This window comes from Triturus cristatus, chromosome 3_2 (assembly GCF_964204655.1).
Source record: "Triturus cristatus chromosome 3_2, aTriCri1.1, whole genome shotgun sequence".
Taxonomy (NCBI): Eukaryota; Metazoa; Chordata; class Amphibia; order Caudata; family Salamandridae; genus Triturus; species Triturus cristatus.
The window spans coordinates 1,146,780,614-1,146,799,817 of NC_140584.1; positions in this window are offsets into that span (position 1 = coordinate 1,146,780,614).

Here is a 19,204-nt window from a genome sequence, read left to right on the forward strand (position 1 = left end):
TAACACACCTTATTTGAGGGGATATTAAGGTGGGGGCTCAGATTTACTAAACTTTGACACAACAAAGTAGGGGAAGGTGCTGCGTTGCGTTGTGTCACAGGGAGAGAGCTGAAATACACCACGGCTGCAGAGATAGGGCACACCTCTGCTCTCTCATAGCGTTGGCGCACTGCTGGCACACTTGCAAGGTGCCACGGTGCAAGGAGGAAGTAACAAGGAGAAATAAGGATATTTTTCCTTGTTACGCCAGCATCGGGTAGGGGAACTATTTTGACGCATACCCATGTTTACTGACTTTAATAATATGAGTTTGTCAAAATAGATGGGTGGATGCATAGGAGCGCCGATGCTCCTCCCATATAACGCGTCCCCAACCCCAGGCAGCATAGTGCCGCCTTGCATTACTATTTTTAACAAAGTCATGGAAATCGGCCTTAGCATGACTTAGTAATTACCAGAATATTTTTTTTAACAGGCCTGTGTAAAAGAAGTGATGTAATCCCAATGCAAAATCTTAGTAAATCTGGGTCTAGATGCTCTCCTACAACCCGCTACGCCATGCTTTCCTACCTACAATGGGCTATGCCATGCTTTCCTACAACCTGCTATGCCATGCTTTCCAAACCTACAACCTGCTACGCCATGCTTTCCTACCTACAACAGGCTACGCCATGCTTTCCTACAACCTGCTACGCCATGCTTTCCAAACCTACAACGTGCTATGCCATGCTTTCCTACAACCTGCTACACCATGCTTTCCTACCTTCAACGTGCTACGCCATGCTTTCCTACATCCTGCTACACCATGCTTTCCTACAAACTGATAAGCCATGCTTTCCTACCTACATCCTGCTACGCCATGCTTTCCTACCTAAAACCTGCTACGTCATGCTTTCCTACCTACAACGTGCTACACCATGCTTTCCTACAATCTGCTACGTCATGCTTTCCTATCTACAACGTGCTGCGCCATGCTTTCCTACAACCTGCTACGCCATGCTTTCCTACCTACAATCTACCTACAGAAAAACTATGTTACAAGATACCATAGACATTTTTAAAACCCTCACTGTAAGCCGAGGCTTGACAGCTTTTTTCTCCCACCAAATTCCAGATTCCTATTTTTCTCCGCAGTTTGGATTGATTCCCAATGTTTCTTCACCTTAGACCATGAACACATTCGAAGCACTGCGACCAAATTCTGTATTTTTAATCATTTACGAATTTTAGGATGGGTCTCCTACCGCCGATTTCTTCAGTGTATTAAGGGGGAACATCCCCGTGATGGGAAGGAGCTAGAAAGAGTCCAAGGTAGCCGCTATGTATCATTCAGCCGTCCACCCCACCTTCTTGACACGGCATTATCCAAACACATTTCTTAAGAACCTCTCTTTGCCACTGCTTTTCTGGATCAATTCTCTTGGCCTTTGATTGTGTAAAGTGAGCAGTGAACCTTCATCATTCCTGCGCCAATGAAATCCTAAAAACCACCAGCACTCACCATCACCCCCCTGCACGCTCCCCACTGGAGCAAAGCTAATTATAGTGCATCGGAATGTGAGGTGCCTCCTGCACCCCAAATATGGCTGTCTTTTACTACCATACCAGGGAATGGAGGCCCAGTTCCTTTCTTGTATTGGGGCCTCTGACACCTTTGCTGTCCCAGCGTTCCATAAACATCACCACTGACTTACACAGCCTAACTGCAACACACACACTCTTATGCACACACAGCGTCACTTCCACAAACCCCCCACACGCTACTCAATGTATATCCATTCACCTAAAACAGCCCAGACCTGTTGGCTTTGCCAGTGCTTGTATTGTTCTGTGTGGGCGCTTGCTTTATGGTGTTCTGTGGTGGTGAGGAAATTAAGTCAATGATTTTCGAGTCACTTAATTGCTTATGCAGAGATAAAGTGTGGGCTGGGTGAATTCTAGTTTTGGGGTGTTACTGCTGTCGAAAGAATGGATTTTTCATTGTAGATGTCTGGTGCGGTGGCCAGGTGACGTTTCTCGGAGGTAGTGGTATTAAGTTACTTGTTCAGCTGGTAGCAGAAAGTTGTAAAACGGTGTGATATTGTTGGTTTGTGTTGTCTTGCGGAGACGTGTTGGGCCCAGGGAACTGAGAGATGAAAATCAAAGTGATGTCTCTTCAGGTGGTTTGGAGGAGACAGATGAGACAGAGCGATGTGTCAGTCAGTGACAAGAGCCAGGAAGTTGCCTTTCCAGTGAACGGCTGTTAAGATGCCTTGAGCAACATCCCAGTGTCCCAGATGTCAAGGAGACATTCCATGAACACACAGATGTGGTGGTTCGCCGGCAGTGCAGAGTGTGCTCAGTAAGGGTTGGCAATCGTTAAAGCAGTTTCAAAGGAGAGACGAGGGTGCAAGCTTCATGGTCAGTGCGTTTCACAGTGACTCTGCCAGATGTTTTGAGGGGGAGGCGAAATGATGTATTCGGTAGCTGTCAGGTATGAGTTCATCTGGGGCCGAGGCGCAGGACAGATTGGATTAATGTTCCATGATATTATGTTAAATTTCGTGCTTGTTAACAACAATTGCAATATCGTAGTGCTGCATATAACTTCAGTTACTGTCCATCATTTTAATGGTAATTAACATATCATCGACCTCATAAGGATGAAAGGATGTGTTGGCACTGACATTGACTGCTTAACCTCGTGATGTCTAACCAGGTGCTGCATTAAAGGAGAGTTGTGGAATGAAGAGGGCTTTTTGCAGTGGTCAAAAGATGTGGGCCTTGGTGAGAGCAATGGTGCAAGAACGGAGATGAGGTGTGACGATCAGTCAGACTGAGATGAAGCGCTCACATGAGATGCTGACCGACCATGTGGTACCTGCACGCATCATCAGTTCTGGCCAAGTGCCCTTACGGGTCTTCACAGGCCTTGGGAGGGGCTGCCACACCAGTGGTCCTTGCTTTGTCTGTCCTGTTCTTGTCCAGTCTGTACCTCTGGGTGTAGATGCTGGAATGGAGAGAAGGAGGGTGTTGTGGGATATCATGAGATCTGAAGGAGGCTCACTGCCTGGGCTCTCCATTAAGAAATGGAAATCTCCTGTGCTCAGGAGTGTCATTTTATTCTATTGAATTCCTACAGAGCCTTCACCAAAGCACTGTGAGAGGAACTTAAACAGTTAATCACAAAGCCAATAGGCCTAGCTTCCATTTTGAGTTTACTCTAAAATAATATTTTAACAAAACCCGAGGCAGTGACCAAACAAACAAATCCCTCTTTATACAATGCATTTATGAGATATAGAATGCAATGTGTGATGAGTCACTGTTCTTTTAAAATGTAAAAGGGTTCCCCATGCATTGCTATGCAAGCAGTGCATAGGAGGCGGAATGATACCGCAAACTGCCAATAGCACAGGGTGCGAGAACAGATAGAGAAATAGAGAAACATACTCCTCTGACTGGAGCCAAAGCACACTCGGGGCTGATTCATCAAGGTAAACTTACCCTTTTGTGTACGTTTACGATTGTTTGCTATTCACAAAGGGATTGACGAGCAGTGTCTTTACGAGTGCTGAGACCCTGCACCTAAAAAGATAGGTCTTTTTAGAAGAGGGGATTCATAAAACCGTTCCTGCATCATAAATAATCCTAAACTTACATAAAAGTGTAAGTTCACCTTTGTGAATAAGGCCTTCTGTGTATAAAGACTTAGTAACAACAGGGCATGTGGACAGCTGTGCTGCCACGCCCGACATTAAATGGAACAAATTATTCAAGAGAAGTACATCAATGCAGCTAGTGAGGAGAGACAGCTCACAAGAGAGGAAAGGGTGAGACCTCCAGTGTTTAACAGAAGGTAGGGAGGGATAGCAAAAGCATAACTGAGCACAAGGAAGATGAGGAGGCGCATGTTAAAATGCAAAGGGCCAACAGATAGGCTTAGAGGGCACATGGTACAGATTTTCTTTGGCAGACAGCCCCCTGTCCGTCAAGCTCGTGGTCCGCCTGCCCTATCAGGTGGTGCCAGCTTTCTGTCAACGGCGACACAGGTGGCTCAGTCAATGGAAAGCTTCCTCCGATGGCTCCACTGAGTAGGCATTGTCGAAAGGTCATTCTTTGCACCACCTACACTATTTAGGGTGGACAAAGTGATGTCCTTTTATTTCTGTCCATCACCACCATCGTTGCTATGCAGCATAGGGGTCACTGCTGGGCAGCTGCTAATCTCTAAATGTGACATGCGCTTGTCCATCAGAGTGGCAGATGTAATGTCCTGATTAACCGCTCAACATCTGCCAATCTCTAGATTATGCCTATAGAGATTGTTAGTGAAAGAAAGATGGGAAAGGGCAGGACCATGGATACATTTTTTAGTGATGTTTGTAGAGAGGGAAAGAGAGTAGTCATATATAACACCATGACAAACACCTACAGGGCTGTAGCCCTGAAGCAGCGATTAGCAATTACTGTGAATCCCGAGTCAGCAGCAGTCAGGACCATCAATAGAGTATGCATTACTTGTGGTCAGCGTAGGAGAGGTTTGGTCATGGGGGTAGCAAGGCTGATGGTCATGCGCATGACTAACATATATAGGGGCATATTTACAAGAACTTAACGCCGCCTTTTTTGACATTACTGCAGATTTATTTTTATCGCTGTATATACAAGTTGCCATTAACTGCACGTAGCGGCACTTTTCTAGCGTAAACGTTAATTTTCAAGATTGCCACTTCTGTTAATGGGTCTAAACGAAAATGAGAAACAAGGTGGGCGTTCCCATGCACAAACTACAGCTAACCCCACTTAGCGATGTATACAATGAAATTCCTGTCTGGTAATTACCCTCCAGAACTGCCGCTAAGTGCAGTTAGAGGCAGTTTTTTTAAGACAAGAAAATAGCTGGTCTTAAAATTGGTGCAAACACTTGGGTCCACATATAAGATGTTTGGGTGCTGGACAGCGCTGCAAGGAAAATTGCTGCGCTGCCCTGTGCCAAAATAAAAGGTCAGGGATGCACCCTATCAATAAGATAGGGCCCATCACTGGGCCCCATTCATGAAAAGTCTTGCATCGCTGCGACAAAACAATGTTGTGACAATTTTCACTGCGCCCTCCTTGCAACACCATGGGTGCTCCATATTCATTGTACGGCGCTCCATGTCACCAATGGTAAATACGTCTGGAATCCTGACTTATCTGGCAGTGCTTTGCTACAGTTGTGTCGCAAGCATGACGCAACTCCAGCAATGCATAGGGCCAGTCTATCCCTATGGCAGTGCATCACCCTTACGTCTGCCATGAGGCAGCAGGTGTAAGGTTTTGACGCAGTGGCATCCTAGAATTGTTGCAGTGACATCTGAGAGAATTCACTGCGCCAATCCTACATGGATTTGTTGCGTGAGAATGCCCACCCTGCATACACCATACCCGATGCAGGTATAATGTGGCACAGGGCTTCACGAGGTCACGCATATGACTAGATGCGTCCCTTTGTAAATATGGCGCAACATGGTGCAAGAATCACGCTGCAAGTACGTCAGGAAAATGATGCACCAGCGGCGTTAAACTGCTTAAAAGGGCTAAGGATTAAACTCCCCAGTCTTTTTCTCCTATGATGGCACACAATGGCTGCCATGCACCAACGCAGGCACCCTTGCGCCATGGTGCAAGAGAGACTGTGTTGTGGAGTTGATCAATGTGGCTCATCTCTACTCGAGACGGCTGCAGGTGCGTCTGGACTAGGAGGGTGAGAGTGAACCAGTTGGCCTTTTTGAAGTGTTGTTTGCACAGTTTATCCTTGAGGGGTGTCAGGGTGTCGGCGCAGTTAGATATCCATCGGTGGAGGTTGTGCGCTATGGTCTTGGTGTCTGTAAGAGTTGGCGGAGTGCTGGTGCTGAGGCAGTTGACAAGAAGTTCTTCTGTGGCCTTGATTCAGCTGCGACGGGGAGGGAGCAATGATGGTGGTGGTGTACGGTGGGCGTGGTGAAGGAGTGATGTATACAATGATGATTGGTCCAGGAGAGTTTGGTGGTGTGACTGTAGTTGAATGTTCCTGTTCTCGGAGAAGACGGGGTTGAGCGTATGTCTGGCTATGTGGGTTGGTGCAGTGAATAGCTGCTTGAGTCCGATATTGGTGAGTTTCTCAAGGAGGGTGGTGGTGTTCTGGTCACTGGGGTTGTCCAAGTGGAAGGTGAGGTCTCTGAGTAGGATGTACTCAGTGGATGGGGGAGCCTGGGGTGCTATGAAGTCTACGATGGCATCGATGAATGGGGGATCATGGGCTGAGGGCTGTAGATGAGGGTGCCTGCTGAGGGTGGTGTTGTGCTTTGTCCGGATCTGGAGGTGGAGGTGTTCTATGGTCTCTGTTGGGTCATTAGAGTGTGTGGTCAGTCGGAGTGTGCTTTTGTAAATGATGGCAATACCTCCGACTGGGCGGTTGGGGTGGTCCTTGCGGGTGATGTTGTAGCTGTCGGAGATGGCGATGTCTGGTCTGGAGCAGAGGTGGATCAAGGTTTACGTGAAGAAGGTGATGTCTGAAGAGTTGGCGTTGAGGAGATCCCAGATTTCTGTGGCGTGTTTGTGGAGGGACCGCACATTGAGGACGATGCAGTTGAGACGGTCAGGTGCGCTGTTGGTTGGCTGGGCGGCGAGAAGCACTGGTGTGTTGATGTGGCAGAAGATGCGTTTTCAGTTCAGTCAGGTCAAGAGTGCAAGGGTATTCTTCGGTGATGCAAGAAGGCCGGTGGTGTGACGTCCAGGGTTGTGGGTGAGGAAGGTGCTGGCGTCATAGCAGTGGAGTGTCCGGGAGGCAGGGTCCTTTGCACTAGACTCGGTCCATGCGCAGACAACACAGGTGGGCCTGTCTTCGGTGCACATTTGGCAAACTAGTGGCACACCTGCTGTGCATGGCTGCATAGTGGCCCTTATAAGTAGTGCTGCGAGGAGGGGTGGACAGCTGGGAGGTGGAAATGCGGGAAAGGACACTGGAGGGGGCGGGGCAGGGCTACAGGGGATCACAGCATCAACGAGGGAGAGGATAGGGAAAAAGGAACCGTACATAAGCACAGGAAAGACAAAGCAAAGAAATAAAATACAGAGCCAAAGGTAGAAAGCAACAGAGAAGAGCACAACGAGGGACAGGAACACCAGTAAAGAGGGACAGGAGGGCAGTCAAGCAGCAGAGCAGTGACGCACTAACACTGGACCACCAACGATGAGGCGTAGGCAGGAGCCTGCGGGGGGAGTAAGGCCTCGAACACCCGACTTCCAGGTCAGAGGAGCAAGCAGCAGCAGATGGGGACAGCAGAAGCAGCTGCCAGATGGCGCAGCGCTGTGGGAAGGGCAAGTCCACTAAGGGATAGTCCCCCGTACACCCAAGAACTCATTACCAGAGGGCGAGGAAAGGCACCACCACCTGGTTGCCACTTCCGATTTAACAGTGGCAACCAGAATCCGCGTTCCTCAGTTCCCTTGTGAGTATCAGTGGATCAAGCTGCATACTCAAGGGCCTGGGTCCAAACTGGCCCCGTGCCCCTGGCACCTGATGCCACCAATGGCCCATCTCGGCAACTTGAGCCAGTTAGTGGAGTCCCCAACCCATCTTGTGTGGTGTCCCCAGAGTGTGCCTCACCCACCGGTGCTAGGCCTGGGCCCAACGCGACCCCCAGGCCTCCACCGCTCTCCGTCCCACCTTCTCCTCACCTGGACATCGACACTGGTGCTCAATCCGCCGCGTCTCTCTGAATCTTTGACTCAGCCAGGTGGGATTTTACAAGCCTGGGCACAACAGTCGCTGTCTAGTCCGCAGGGGAACATTCCGATGCAGGTGATTCAACAGGGCCCCCTTAGGCGTGAGGTTGAAGCACCCCTGCCACACAAGTTTGGTGCAGCTCAGGGGTCTCACCCTCCACAGCATCCAGACAGCGCCACATCCTCTGGGCTGTGGTGCAGAGAGACGCAACCCACCATTGGTAATCTTCTCCGTGCACCCCGAAGTAGTAGTGGTATGTGTTCTGTGATGCAGACCTCCCTACGTTGGTTTGCAGGAGTGCCTCTACCCATCACAGCTCAAAAGGGCACTAGGTGGTCTTCTCACACAGGTCAGCAATGTGTCTCCATGCGACCTGCCGGACTTCACCACCAGTAAAGGTCTATCGCTGAAGCCTCAATGTCTACCGCCACAGCCCAAAGGCTTGGCCCCGACATGGCCCGCCTCCACCTTCAGGCCGCAGCAACTCCACAGCACCTACGCCTCCCACTCTGGGTCTCAGACGCAGGCCCAGCGAGGCCTCCAGGCTCCGGGGACTGTCCACACTTCCAGGATTCGGCAGCCATTGTGTCACAAGGGAAGCGCTATGAAAAGTGATGCATCACTGGTTTTCCCCAACGATGCGCCTCTTTCCATATCTAGAGCCCTGAATCTGCCTTTCCTCTTCCCCTCGGACTCTGGTTGGTCATCCTGGCTTTTGTGGGTTTGGGGGGGTTGTTTATGTGTACTGAACTTGCCCTGGCTGCTCCATTCTGCATTCCATTGTTTTTCTTTTCTTTTTATCATTGGAGGTGGACTCATGGGCTACTTTTGCCTCTAGAGGCAGAAAAGTGACGTTGGGCTGAATAACAAGAGTTTTTTGCCTCTAATTTGCCTTTCGTCACTTTTCTCTTGCTAGCGGCAACATTTTTATCGCCTTGACGCTAGTGTTAGTGGCAGTTTTCGCCGCTGTGAGCAGATCATATCATCATGTACTGACGTACTGTAAATACGTCAGTACCATGGTGATAGTTTTCGGCGATACGCTGTGGTAAGGAAATTGCTGCTAACTGCGCTAACACTAGTTAGCGGCAATTCTTGTAAATATACCCCATAGTTTCTTACATTTTGTAATTCAGAACATTTACATCTTGAATATTGTTTTCACTTAAATAATATTAAATGCAGATTTTAGTAAACATTCCATAATTCTAAGATGTGACCCCAAATTGTAATGTTTGGTGTCTTTTCCCCAAACCACGTTGTCACCCACATAATGAAAGTCACATTCCTACCGACTTTACAGTGTTTTATTTTCCACCCCTCCTTCTTTCTTCTTGCTCTCTTCTTTAACCCCCTGACACCCGGGGGTATGTGCACGCTTTATAAGATTATTTTCATTAATTTCATTCATTCATTCATTCATTCATTCCAAATGAGAACAACCGTGAACTAGAATGTGGTGGTCATTTTTGGTCTCTCGTATATCACACTGCTTACCCTGGAGAGCCTTGCTTCCCAATGGCCATTTTTCATCTACTTGCGTCTTTCTCAGCCGAAGTCTAATTAAAGTTGCGATCTTCGCTGAATTCTCTTCTTTTGGAATCAGCTGAGTTTCTCCAGTGGTGCGGATTCCTGTTGGAGTGCAGCCATTTTTGTTTGCATGGACCTGGATATTGTTCAAAAGGCGGTTTTGTTTCTTGATGGATTTTATTTGAATTAAAGTTATGTTTTAAATTGAGGAGCTAAAATCTCCCATGCCTTCTAAAGACAGAATCACATACTTGATAGGGTTTCCTGAATGTATTGTAGGATGCATTGAATATTGCACAGGGTATCTAAAGAATTCTGTTCTGCATGCATCATTCCACCGCAGAAGGGCTAGCCTTAGACAAGCATCTCATAATATATCTTGCAGGCAAACTAGCACAAATACCTGCAGAACCCTACTCAGGACTAAAAGGTACAGCTCACACAGTATTTTAGACAATCTTAGATAATTCACTTCAGAAGACAGTGTAGTAAATATTGTTTGTTTATTCTCTTTAAGACTCAAATGCATGTGGCAAAAATCCATGCGAGGTTCAAGAGGGTGTGCTACAGAGTGGCGGGGTGCTTTCCCAAATCCCCTTCCCCCGTGTTCCCAGGAGTAGCTTTTAGCCTCCTCAGAGTACAAGGGGTGTAAGTTGGAGCCGCATCGAAGTGGAAAACTCCCCGCTGTGCAGGGGCGTAACAAAACTGGGGCGTGGGGGTGACTGCAGGGTATGGCGGGACCCTCCTCTGGAAAAACCCAGGCCAGGGTACTGTGCTGAAGGGGCCCCCTGGAGCTCCGGCCCCCCCACACCGCGGGGGCTGCGGGGTCCTATGTTACGTCACTGACGCTGTGAATTGTGGAACTGTGAGTCTGACCGCAGGGGAACTAATTATTAAAAGAGGCTGATTGGAGCTCAAGGCAATGCAGACTACTGGTGGTTAGTTCTGTTTTTCACAATTGAACTGTTTCAGTGCTCCTCAAAATCAATCAATTAATCAGGGATTTGTAAAATGGAAAATAGTTTTGCTTCAAGTACATCAATCAGGAAAATCAGTGTACACAGAGGACTGCACAGCCCCAGAGCAGCCTATCTTTGCCTATCGATTACTGTGACATCTCACTCTATCGGTGGAATTCGAGAGATGTTTCAAGTATATGAGTGTGTCATCCTTGGTGAACCAAAACTGGAAAGTAAAAACATGTTGACCTTCCTTATACCACCTAGGAAAATCACAGACCCAATAACCCAAGTGATCTCGGTAAATTGTAAGACAGATAAACAACTCACAGGCCTATGGAGACTTGGAGGCTGCTTTTCTTTCATGGAATGTAAATGGTTTAAGAGTGAAGAAGAAAAAGAAAATACATTTAGAATATATGCACCAGTGTGACTCCCAAGGAGTAATCATTCAAGAGACTCCTTTAACTAACACTGAATGTAAGGATCTCCTAGGAAACCAGGGTTTGGTGCCACAAATTGTTTACACAGATCGGTTATGTAGCATTAAAGGGGTCGCAATCTTGATCAGACAAAATTCATGAATCGCAATATTAGACTCTGGAACGGAGATGGTAAAAAAAAAAATAGCCAAACTACTTTAATGTATGGTGGGACCAGGGGTCAATCCTGTTATGTCACCGGAGCACAAACGGCCTATGATGCAACTTATGCGCCTCATGGCTCTTCAGTGAATCTACATCAATGCCCGTTTGACCCAGGTGGCGTTGACCCGGCTGCAGTTGTTTCTTGGGCTGGGGAAGGCCAGCGTTCCGTCAGTTCCTCCTTCAGCTGCTAGATTCATTTTGCAGACACAAGTTCAACTCCAAGGCAGAGTCCAGGAGGCTCAGCTGAGGAACAGGAAGGATGCGGGAAGAGATTAAAAAGTAACATTTTTAGTTTCCAGGAATAAAATAAACCTGTCGGTTACATAAGCTGCGCTGTGGGCTGACTGTAACATATTGTTAAATTGTATTTTCTTTGGCGCTCCCTCTGTTTTCTTTGCGCTGAGTCACCACAACATGAGTCCCATTTTGGCCGGGGTCCTGAGCAGTTGCGCGGCCTAGCACCAAAGGCCCGGTTGGGACTGTTGTTGTAAGGACGCTGGAGCACACGCGCTCCAGCTCAGAGCTGTAATGGCGGCTGCAGGGAGCAGCTGGATCCAGTCTTCTGGAAGGTTCCGCGTCCTTTTCACCAGGGTCCCAGGCCAGGCTCATGGCTCGTGTGCAAGGAGGGCAACCGGGTAGTGTCACAAACTCACCCCAAGCTAGACTTCTCCTTATAAGCCAAACTGATGAATACTCATTTAGTTTACGTCAACAGCGCATGACGTTCAATGAAAAGAGTCAGTCATCTGCACAATGGAAATAACACTCTAAAAGCAGGGGGGATGCACCAGGGAATAATGACGACAGGGAGTCCATGTCTTTGGAAAAACATGTGAACAACTGACTTCAATTTTCATATATCTGCAAAAAAGTGATTCTTGTGGGAAGCCATCAGAAATCAATGTTATAAATTCATATTGATGGTCTCCTCCAATTTCACAGGAAACACCAAAGTTCGCTCATTGCATTCATCGACAACATTTCTCAATGTTTTCAAAGCCAAATTATAGAAATAAGTAGTCTAGAGGTCCTTCACCTACCCATCTCTCCATGACCCTTTGTGCTTCTTAGCACCAATATCCCATGCCCCTCAAAAACATGTTTCCATCATGGCCAGATTGGTCATCTATCTCATCAGTCATTTCCCCGGGGGACTGGAGCCATTGGAAGCTGGTTCTTGAAAGTGGGCGGCGGCTGTCTATGTCTCCAGATTCACAGAGTTTACGGCAGAAGGTAATACGGAGGGCAAGAGAAAGGAAAGAGGTATTGTTGATATATTTTCCCAGGGCTGCTTCTGGTTCCCAGTCTGGCCGTGTTCTCCATAGCATCCCTGAACCCTGGCACAATTGACCTCAGCCCCTCACCGAGTATATATAGTGCTTCGAGCATGCTTGAGCATATTGAGTATTATGGCGTATTATGGCATACAAGAGCTGCCAGTTAGTGTCAGAGTGACACTTATCATGCCGCTTCCTATCCCAGACTCATCACATAGGTCCCCACTGTCCTATTACCAGGGTCTTTTCACCCTGGCACATCTCACCTCAGCTCCTTTTGCACAAAGTACTTTGGGCCATATTTACGAGAAAGTAACCCAGGAAGTCACTTTGCAGCTCTGTGCTGCGTTACAGGGAAAGGGCAGAAATGCACCGTATTTATTACAATACGGCTCATTCCTGTCCTTTCCCCAGCACTAGCGCACAATGGGCTACCTAGCGCCAATGCATGTACCCTTGCACCATGGTGCAAGATGCCTACATTGCATGCAGGACTGTTTTTGTGCAGCAAGAGACACTTTCCTGCGCAAAACCCATCCTGAGAGGCATATTCCTCTTTCTATGTGTGCTGCAAAATGCAGCACACATAGAAAGAGGAAGCAACAAGGAGAAAAAAGATATTTCTCCTCGCTACGCCTCCCTAGAGAAGGTGGATCTTTTTTGTGTATTCCCAGGTCTACCAGTGATGGTAAATGTGGGAATGCGTCAAAATCCATGGAAGTTGCATGAGGAACACCCGTGCAACGCTCATGGCACACCTTCCCAATTTAGCGATATGCACTGCGTTACCCACTACAGAAGGTACTCAGGGCCACGCAGAGTGGCCTTGCTTGGCTTCATAAATCACCTTTTGTGTGTTGCGCATGCACCCTGTTGCATGGTGCAAATGCAACACAACTTCTGTCATAAATATGCCCCTTGATTTACATAAAATAAGGGGAAAGGATTTTCTTAGGAGGCCTGGGAATTATTCCTTAGCCCCTGCAACACTTTTGCGCCGCCGGTGCGTCACCTTTTGTGATGCACTGGCGGCGTAAAAAATGTGCAATCTTGCGTGCCTATTTACAGAGTGAGGCATCTATGCAGATGCATCCCTTTGTAAACTACTGCGCCATATTATACCTGCACCTGCATGCAGGGTGGGAGTTACTCCTTAAAAAGCCTTGTAGAAGCGGTACATCGAAATCTATGAGATTTCAGTGCGCCACTTCTAAGACGCTACTGCGTTAATATCTTATATTTTTCTAAACTCTGAAGTAAAGTCTGCGCATTATCAAAATCAGCAGAATCTGTTTTGCAGATCGAGACTTCCCAATAGTAATGCCTGTTAGCTTGAAACCCTAGGGCATTGGAAGCATCCAGGGCAGTGCTTAATTTGTAAACAAAAATATATATATATGTGCCAGGGATCTTGTCAGGAAAGCACTTCAGCTTGCGCCACACATTGCTCCCGCCATGCTGGCATTGATCTTAACAAAACAATACTAACCATCACACTCCTACAAGTGTGACAATTCAGACTATTCCAGGCCCCCAAAGCTATAAGAATGGCTTGGGAGGCAGGTAATAGTCATTTTTAATGTATATTGAATTAATATTAAAATGCTGTCGTGGTCATCTCTAAATTAGCCAGACAGCGCCACCTTGTGGCAGACTATCACAAGTATCGGTGTTGACAAAAGTGCAGGTGCTGAGGACAGGAAACCACTGGCTCAAATTAACCCCTTCGCTGCGGCGGGAATTCCGCCGCAGCGCTGGGGGGTGCGGGGGGCAGCGCGGTGGCGCTGTGCTCATGACGGAGCCGCTCCGTCATGAGCCACGGTTGAGCTGTGCTCATGACGGAACGGTTCCGTCATGACTCCGCCCAGTTGCGTTGTCCCCCCGCACAGGCGGGGAAACAACGCCGCGTGGGCGGAGCGGCCGCCAACGGTCGTGGCATGACGGAACTGCTCCGTCATGAGCACACGACAACCGTGGCTCATGACGGAGCGGTTCCGCCATGAGCGGGGAAGGGTTTAAGCACTGATCTAGGAGTGGCTAGAGAGGCCCCTGGGGTTCCCAACTGCCAACAAACTATATGGCACACCTTAAAACCTGCTTTAATATGTACATATGCCTTAACAGGGGTATAGTTCTCAGCTTTCCTTGCCCGTGCCTGTTGGACCTTTGTCATCAAAGTAATGTTCCAGCATGAACTTTGCATTGACTAGCATTCAAATGTACTTTTCAATGAGTTCTTGATGACTTTTAGATGACTTCTCAAGCTGTAAGATGAGAGTTCTCATCGCATCTCATCTTACTGCTGGTCAAGCATTTAGCAGGATACATTGGTAAAATTAGAGACCACTGGATGAAATATGGTATGCAACCCAAGAAGGTCCAAATCAGTGTTTTTATGTGGTGCTCAATGTCACATTTCTGCCGTTTCTAAATACAAAAAAATGGCTACTATTAACCAAGGCTAAATTGGCCTTGCCTGCATTCGGACTCGTCACCTGCAAATCACTGTCTGAGTCAGAAACCACTTAACTCACTGAGCTATCCCGCTGTTTATTTTTCCGTGTGTCCTGCCGCTTCATGTCAGAATAATGTGAGTTCAGACATTCACATAGGTCGCTTCCAAAAGCAAGACCTCTCAGGCTTTCAAATTTCCCACTGACAGCCGCTATGCAATATTCTCCACAATTCACTCTTCTTGACGTCACACAAAATCACAAATGACAACACACACACGAGTCTGTGATAGGGTGACCAACAGGCATGGGTGCAAATTCAGGATGGTGAGTGTGAAAATTTAGGACAAAGCGTCAAAATTTAGGACAAAAATTCAGGACAGAAGGTTAAAATTCAGGACAAAACTTCGCAGCAAAAAGGCACATCAGAGGAGGTCACGCAATAGTATATGAGTACGTAAATAGACAACCAACATAAGTACAGATCAAAATAAGTTTGTATTAGGTTGCGACAATCGCGAACTTCACGTTATTTTGGTATGCATGCAGGTTTGAGCAACTGTGCAGGTATTTTTGTGGTATTTCATATCATCATAATTTATTTATGTGGTTACTGCACTGGGTTGTCCCATCTCACAGATTAGAGTCAAGCAGGGCAAATAGTGTCTGTGATTATTGCACATTGTTTTGAGGGGTCACTCTCTGGCTCAAAGTCAGAGATTGACCCCTCTAAAAGATTCTGATTGTTGTGGGGAGAAAATAAAGTCCCAAATACTGGCTGCATGCTGGAGTCTGCACAGGGCATGTGGAGTGAATTTACTAGTGAAAAGAGGTCAGCCTGTGACTGCACAGAGAGGCCTATTATCATTCTGTATGTGATAATTAGGCCGGCATACAGAATGATAATGGGCGCATAGCAATCTGTGCCAGGTTGAGGCGGGGCTGTTGCAGGCCATTGATCACAGCAGGAGCGCGAGCTGGCCCCTGCAGTGAGAGTTACAAAACCCTCAGGCTGCTTGCAGGGGGCAGTGTGCTCCAATATCCAAAATTACGGACTAAAGGTGTCCATGAAAGAAATCCTTACGGACAATGGACATGAGGCCCAAATAACGGGCAGTCTGGGAAATTTACGAACGGTTAGTCACCCTAGTCTGTAAGGAAGTCACCGATGGCATCATCCTTGATATCGCTAATGGGATCAAATATAAGATTTGATTTCCAAAGTAGGGAACTGTTGAACTAGAGAGTTGGTTATTGACACCGCCCTTAATCTACACCCATTGTATATGAGCTGTGCTCCAAGTACCACGTGATCAAGACGCATGTCCAAGAACCATGTGATGTCCAGAAACCATTTAAAACCAAGCGCCCCCACGCACTGACCCTCATACACACATGGTTGCACTGTGAGTTAGGACTAGGGTAAGGGACCTGTTTACACAGTAATGTGCAGGTTTAGGATGAGTGTTGCATATGAGCCAGGGTAATGTGGATTTCCTATAGTCCACCAACCAGGAGATATTATTGGGTGTCAAGGGCAACAGTTTTCATGAGTATTTTGTCCTTGGGCACAAGCCCTTTTGCTGCCCGTTTGCAGTAACACATTATGGATCAGGGAAGGGCACTGTCTCTAGTTAAGGTAAGGTAATTTCTTTGCCCAAATGTTACTGTTGTTCAAACTTGTATTTATGGTTCATTAATTGAAAATCTTTATTATTAGGGTGAGCGTTCTAAGTAAATGTTGTAAGCTCTGACTGAACTACTGATAGTGGTTCCAGTATAAAAATGTGTACTCACGTTTTCAAAGTTTAGCAATATGAGCCTAAATATAATGCTCCCAGAATGTTCTTTGATTTTTTGCAAATATTTGCAGGAGTTTGAAAACAAAATTGATGATTCTTTGCTTTCAAAATAAAGGTGCCGATTCCGATCCTGTATTTTTTTTTCCCGTACGACTCGTATCCATATTTTTTTACGTACGAATCGTACAAGTACCGTACAAACGGTGAAGTACGATTCGTACGTGAGAAATACATACGAATCGCGTCGGGAAAAGGTGTACGAGAGGGATCCAGACGTACAAATCGTACAACTGAAGTCCGAGCGCGCAAGTACGATCCGTACCGCCCTTCCGAAAACCCAAGCGCTTGGGAAAAGCCCTGTACGGGGCGAACGCCGTACCACTCGTATCCGGGGACACTTGTGCCCGGGATACGAGTCGTACAGGCCCCCCACCCCCGTATGTACGTGCCGTACCCCCACTCCCGTATGTACACGCCGTACCCCCCACCCCACCCCTGTATGTACGCGCCGTACCCCCACCCCCGTATGTACGTGTCATACCCCCACCCCGTATGTACGCGCCGTACCCCCCCACCCCACCCCACCCCGTATGTACGTGCCATACCCCCACCCCATATGTACGCGCCGTACCCCCACCCCCGTATGTATGCGCCGTACCCCCCACCCCACCCCCGTATGTACACGTCGTACCCCCACCCCTGTATGTACGCACCGTACCCCCAGCGCTACACGGCACGTACATACGGGGGTGGGGGTACGGCGCGTACATACAGGGGTGGGCTGGGGGGTACAGCGCGTAAATACGGGGTGGGGTGGGGGGGCCTGTACGACTCGTACCCCTGTGGAATCAGCTTTTACGGCTGTTTTTGGCTCCCGTAAAAAAAGAGCCGTACGGAGTGCCGTAGGCACGGATCGTATTTGCTGGGCCGTAAATCGCTGCTTACATTCGTACGGACGGCGCGTACAGGCTGTTCCGGAGATGAATCGTAAGGTTATTTTACCCGTACGGTCTTTTGTACGATTCGTACGGAAATCGGCCTTCTCTACAAATCGTACTTCCTGGGTTGTACTGACAATTTACCGGGTACGCGTCGTACGAAGAAAACGCTCTGTACGACGATTCGTAGGGCCTTTTTACCGGATCGGAATCGGCACCAAAATGTTCATTAAAAAATGAAAGCAGGAAAAAAACATTTTGCTAAACTACTGTAAAGTTTCTGGTACCATTTCTTTGCAGCATCATTTAGTAACATGTGTTGATGCATGCTAGTATTTCCCAAAAATATTCATAATGGAAAATCAGTGTAACCAGTTTCAATAAGATTATGGGAAACAAAAACAAACAAGCATTGGCAAAGCCAGTAGGTCTGAAATTGGTGGTCAGCTGTTTAGTTTTGTCAATGTGTGACTTGTTTTGGCATAGCTTTTGTAAAAGCTTATTGGTAAGGGAACTGCTGGGACCTCTCCATTATAACAAACATTGGCAAAACTGAAAATAGTTTTTGGGTCTCAAAAAGCACACACTGCCACAGTAGTTACTGGCACTGAACAAGACTACTTTGTGTGCAGATATGCTCCTCGTGAAAGAGCGTAATGCTGTCACTCACAGTGAAGCCAGCCGATACAGAGAGAGAGAGAGAGACAGAATTTTAATAAACACAAAAGGTCACGGACAACGCCAGACCAAATTAGGGGCCCTATTATTTAAAAAAGTCTCAAAAGTGCACCCAGGTATATAACCTTGCATTAAGTGCAGTTATACAGCTTTCTTGGATTCCCAAAACTTTACAGAAGTAGGACAAGAAATAGTACTCCTAGAAAATATTTGCGAACTGCATTTTAGCATGAGCAAATATGCATGCGTAGATTTGGTCATGCGAAAATCTGAGTGTTCACAAGTTCACTTTCCCTCCAACCACTTTTTTCCCCAACTCTGTAAGAAGGTTTACGTCTGCCACTGTCAGAAGTAAATTTCCAACATTTCCCAGTATGGGAAAAGATTAGAGAAGAGTAGTTGAAAACCCATAAAACATGCAAGTTAGTTTGTTTGCACAGACTTAAACGGGCATTCTAACCCTGGAACTATTGCTAGCCACTACCTTCAACCCCAGTATGTAGATCTGCGGAAACATGGCAACATAAGGGATTGCAAGTATTCAAACACTACTATGGGATAAGCCCTGGCATAATTAGAGAGGCTATATCAGAGCTGTTATATAATGAGATTGCTGCCATAATTTGTCGCTGCACTACATGGCACCAAAGGGGCAAGTGGATTTTGTTACAAGACAAGTAGATTTATGAAGCAACCTGGCCCATGGACAAGTAGATATTTTATTAAGTTCCCCACCCCTGACTCAGACAAGTGGCATGGATGTGCTCAGGGTCTGTGTAGGGTAAGGACAATAGGATTAGTGTAAGAGGTTGGTGTAGAATGAAAGTAGGGTGATCAGTAGGAGATAGGTTCAGACTCCTGGCAGGGTAAAGACAAGGTGAAGCATATGTTTAGATTAAGTGTAAGATATGATATATTCAGTGTAATGATAATTGTAAATGATTTAAGAAAAGGGGGCAGGTAATGGTAAGAGCGGGTGAAAAGATTATGATTATTGAAAGTGAATGAGGTAGTGGTAAAAATCAGGTAATGGTGTTAAAGTAATAGTCATTTTAGTGTAATGCATTCACTGACTTGGCAATCCCAAATGAGACTAATATGACATGGTAATGGCAAATGTGGACGCGTCATTGATCCAGACTTATACAAGCAGTGACCTTGAAGGCTTGGCGGATCTACTAGTCCCAG